Source organism: Lissotriton helveticus, chromosome 12, assembly GCF_964261635.1.
Source record: "Lissotriton helveticus chromosome 12, aLisHel1.1, whole genome shotgun sequence".
NCBI classification, from domain to species: Eukaryota; Metazoa; Chordata; class Amphibia; order Caudata; family Salamandridae; genus Lissotriton; species Lissotriton helveticus.
This window is the reverse complement of record NC_136073.1, coordinates 436,080,072-436,085,243: the sequence shown is the minus strand read 5'-3', so window position 1 is coordinate 436,085,243 and position 5,172 is coordinate 436,080,072.

The following is a 5,172-nucleotide window of genomic DNA, read 5'->3' as shown; positions in this document are numbered from 1 at the left end:
TAGGAAGCTAGCATATTCCAACCTGGAGAGTATTGTGGCCTGGATGATCACCTGACGGATGGTAGGATTGAAGAATCCCAACAGGGGTTTAAGCCCACATATGAGCCCAACGCAGAACCTGGCTACATCTTTAGTTTGAGCCTGAAAGGTAAGAGCAGAGTCCACCCATACTCCCAGATTTTTGATCGTCTGTTTTGGGGCAGGAGTGAGACCCAGAGTGGAAGGCCACCAATGCTCGCTCCACAGATGAGTATTTTTACCTACCAACAGGATCTCAGTTTTACTGGCATTAATTTGGAGGCATTTGGCAGTCATACAGTCTGTGATAGCTGTTAGATCTTCCTTAAACTTGATCACATCCTGTGCAGAATCATCTGATAGTGCTACCACCAACAGTGTGCCATCTGCATAGGAGACCGCAGTTAATCCTCTGCTCCTGGCTACTGCTCTGAGGGATGGAATATATATTTTAAATAGGATAGGGCTCAAAGCCGAGCCCTGAGGTACCCCTTTGTGGTAATTTAGCAATGATTAGGTTAAGCATTAGCAGAAGACATCTTGTATTTAGAAATTATCTTGTCCATTTACGGAATCCATTTTGTATTTCTGTCGGCCATTTTGTATGCCATGTGCTCTGTTCTACCTTCCTGTCAACTGCTCTTGAAATCTGCCTAGAGACAAGATATGTTTACTCTCCTCAAGTTTGCACATGCTCAGTTGAGCATGCAGCTGTCTCCAACTTGTAACTGTCAAGATGTGTCCACCAGAATTAGCCGACTGTCAGCCCTTCCCACTTGTTGCTAGAACACTCTCTGTATGACCTTATATGTGTCTGAAACCAGTACTCTGTGCCTTGTACCGCCTTCATTTCAGACCCTATGTGGGTATAAAAGTACCAAGCTCCTTCCAGTCAGTGTGCTACCTCATACTCTACCGAAGGTTTGTTGTGTGAATGTAGTTCCACCTCATGAGGTTTAATAAACTCAGTATTTTCTATTCCAGTTTCTCTGCCGACTTCTTGCTATTGGTCTAAGGACTCTGTGTAGAGAAGGGCGATTCCCTTGCACTAGTATACTGGCTGAGGCTTGCTACCACACCATGATGGACAGCATGTACCTGGGAGCAGAAGAGGGATGGACACTTGGAAGGTTCTTTCCGATAGAAAGGAGATGTACAAGCCCAGGGCAGGGCTGCCAATACGATATCCTCCAAGCGCTGCAGCAGGATCTGGTGGAACACGGTGTTGAATGCAGTGCTTAGGTCCAGTAGTATCAGAGCTGAGGTGCGGCCGACATCTAACGCGCCCCTTAGGTGTTCTGTTACAGCCAGAAGGGCAATTTTAGTGCTGTGACGTGGGCGGAAGCCACACTGGGAGGTGTCCAGCAGATTGTTGTCTTTGATGAACATACTAAGTATAGAATTAATATAGGCTTCAGTGATTTTAGATACCAATGGGAGGAGAGAGATAGGGGAAAAGTCTCCGTTTTGAGGCATCCAGCGTTGGATTTTTTTTTGGATTTTTTTTTTGTTTAAATCGTTTTTATTCATTAAACGGAAAGCAAAGGTACAGACATTAATGCGATACAGTCATGTGAGTACACTTCAGTGGTCAATGAAAATAAGAAAATAAGAAGATATGAAGATAAGAAAGTAAAATAAGAATAAAATAAGAGCAAACCAGAGCCACATCGTCATCACTGATTAACTTTGGCAATCATATAGATGGTATTGATACTTGAGATGGCAGTCCATACAATAAAGCGTCAAATGATTGATCATGGGAATCATAGTTGACATTCTGCAGTACAATAGCACAATACAACATGTTTATGATAACGCTATGGGCTTAGATTGATAATCAATTCTGAAAATTATACAAATTATACGCAACCGTCATGCTGATGCGCCTATAAAGTATACGAATCAAATTGTGCAACCAGAATGGGTTCAACAAACAATGCATGTGCCAGAACTACCCAATACAATATGATGTGTAGCATAAGTGAAGGAACCCTTATGGTGGTTTGAAATAGAGGGAGGCTGCGTCCAGCGAAGACCAGAGTCTCTTGCTTGTAGTGTGCCATGGGGAAGAGTTCAGGGCCGGATTGTCCACCCCTCTAATACATGCCAACCACTCCCTCCAAGCATTGAAAGAGACCTCAGAAGCTGTCTTCCAGTGGCAAAGGACGATCTTGCACACCAAGGTGAGGAACAGGTCCAGGAGTTGGCGGTCGTGGTCTTTTTCTATCAACGGGTCAATGGCCCCCAGAATTATGTAAATGAATTCCCTCGTTGGTTTGATGTTAAATATGCTTTCAATATAGTCAAATATATCGGACCCGTATTTCTTCAACAAGGTACAGTGAAATAGCATATGCGGTAGATCTCCATTAGCTAGGGAGCAATTCCAACAAGTGGGGGTGTCTCTTAGCTTTAGTTTAAATAGTTTCTGGGGGGTCCAGAACACCCTATTGAGTATCATGTATTTGGTCTGCGAGAGGATTGGCGATACTTTGTGTGTGATGGCCGAAGCGTGTATCTTATCCCAATCAATAATTATTCCGGTGTCATTAGGTTCTGATTCCCATTTAATTTCGTTACGTCTTAGTGTTTTACTCAAGTTCGGTGCGAGCAGGTTGTAAACTTTAGATACAAAATGACCTGAAGATTGTAGGAGAGGGAGTGTCTTTACTAACCACGGTGTCGATTGTATGAATGTGCTTGTAGACATAGCTGACTTTAGTTTAAGGAAAGCATAGAAGTCAATTGGTTCAAGGGAGTGTTTAGATTGAATCGAAGAGAAGGGCAACGGCACATGCTTGCCGTAGAGATCTGAGACAACATTGAGTCCTTTGTCCGGCCAATGTTTCCAAAGAGGGGGCGAGCCATTAATCTTTATGAGTGGATTACACCATAGAGATGAGGAAGCCGACTTCCCTATCTGTAGGCCAGATTTATGTGTTTGGTCTAGTCTGAGAAGAGCCCTTTTGGTATTAAGCATGATGTATTTGGAGTGCATGAGGTGGGACAGGTCCATGGTTAATATTGCTGCTAGAGGGGCTTTACCTATGACCTATAACCTACGCCGTTATGGGTAAACCAGCGTTGGATTTTTAAAGGTCGGTTCCACTTTGGCATGGTTCCAGGCCAAGGGGACTACCGCAGAGGATATAGATAGATTGATACGTTTGTGGAAAGGAGAAAGAAGCTGAGGTAAGAATTTCAGAAATTGATCCAGTTTGAGAGGGTCGGCAGGGGATCTTGATTTAAGTTTATTGCAGATCGTACGCATCCCTTCTTGAGAGGGCGCCGGGAAGATAGAGAGGGTAGGAGTATCGCAGGGCCGCGGCGAGGGGCCTGTCCTGATCTCAGTGTGGAGGAAAGTCCAGTAGATGTTCTCGACCTTCTGGATAAAGAAGGCCTCACATTGCTGACTAGATGAACGAGGGGGCTTTGCGTTGCCTCGAACTTTTAAGATCTGTAAGCAGGGAGAAGATACGTTTATCAGGCTTAATGCTATTTCTGATCTCATCAGCAAAGTAGGCAGCTCTTTCCTTCTGAATGGCCTTATGATAGTTCTTCTTAACTGCTGCATGGTATTGTGTTTTCAATACTTGGTCTTAGTCCCACCTCCACTCCCGTTCCAGTCTTTTACAGATTTTCCAGCTGAAAGCAAGTTGCCATTGTACCACAGGCTTTACTGGGTATTGCAGCTCTGGGACCACCTGGTGGGAATGAGAGTGTTGAGGGAATGTGTGAGCCAGTCAGATAGAGTGCTCTCAGTCCCATCAAGGTTGTTGGGGAGGCTGGGTGTGTGACTCAGGAGAATGGCGCGAAATTTCTCGGTGTCAAGTTTATGCCAAGGTCATTTTAAAAATGATTTATGAGCTGCACCCTGAAGGGACCCAACTCCCTGTAATGCCATGGATACAAGGTAGTGGTCGGACCAGCTCATGGGAATAGGTGTATTGGCTCTGAACGCGGATAAGTTGGAGAAAACAGGGTCCAATAAATGTCCAGCTGAGTGTGAGCAGCCAGGTTCACGCTGGGTTAGTTGGAGGGCGGCGAGATCAGCTAAATAATTACCAGTCTCACAGTCTTGACTAGCCTCTAAATGCAGATTAAGATCTCCAATGATGCTGAAATTGGCCGATCTGATGGCAAGAATGGCAGATGCTGCAGTAAGCGCATCCCCAAACTCTTTGGAAGGCCCTGGAGGGCAATAGATCAGGAGCCCAGAAATTGGCATTGAAAGTAATGCTGAAATGTGCACACTCACAGACCACTAGGGCCTCTTTAATCAGGGTGCAAGTGTAGCTAGTTTAAAATATTATTGCGATACCACCACCCCAGGCCCCTCTATTGAATGTCACAATATTATAACCCTGAGGCAGGGCCAGACCAGGCTTCACCTCCGTATTGGCAGTGAGCCATGTCTCTGTGAGAAAGAGAATATCCTGTGTCTCATTATGGAGTAGGTCAAATACTTTGGCAAAATGCTTCACTAAGGAACGGCAATTCAAGCTGCAGATTTTGACAGTATGTGAATGGGAGGTAGGAGAGTTGAGGCTGCGAAAGAGTTAAAACCGCACCGTATACAGCAGAAGGGACCCTCCAGTGAGACACAAGGATGGTGAGCACATGGACTTACCCCCTTGCTGATGGTGAATAAGTCCTCCCAAGAGTATGCACGCTTAATACAGACCAAACCAGCAGCATGTCTGGCGTCATCCAGGCACGGATGGGCGCAGACCTGCTTGCCTTTGGCATGCCAGCGGCACGTCCCCTGCACGCGTCCGTGCCACGGCAGGCATTAAATGGCCGGGGGGCACAACTGGCTCCTCCCAGTCGAGCTTCTGATTGGATGAGGAAAGCCAATCAGCACTCAGCATGGCAGTGACAGCGTGAAAACAGAGTGATCCCAAACACTGTGAATTCCCAGCACAATCGATAAAAGAAGTAACATGTATGAAAGCATACAAATAGAGGAGCAGCAACGAGAGTCAGGTAAGGTGCCCTAGAACAGTTTAGCAAAGTAATGTGTGCTGGGGACCTAAGGCCCCCTGAAGCCCCCTCAAAATATCTTAAACGAATTGAGTGAAGTGGCCCGATCAATGTGTTAAGCGTAAACCATTTTAGACATCAGGAGTTTAAATTCTGCTCTTCTGTATA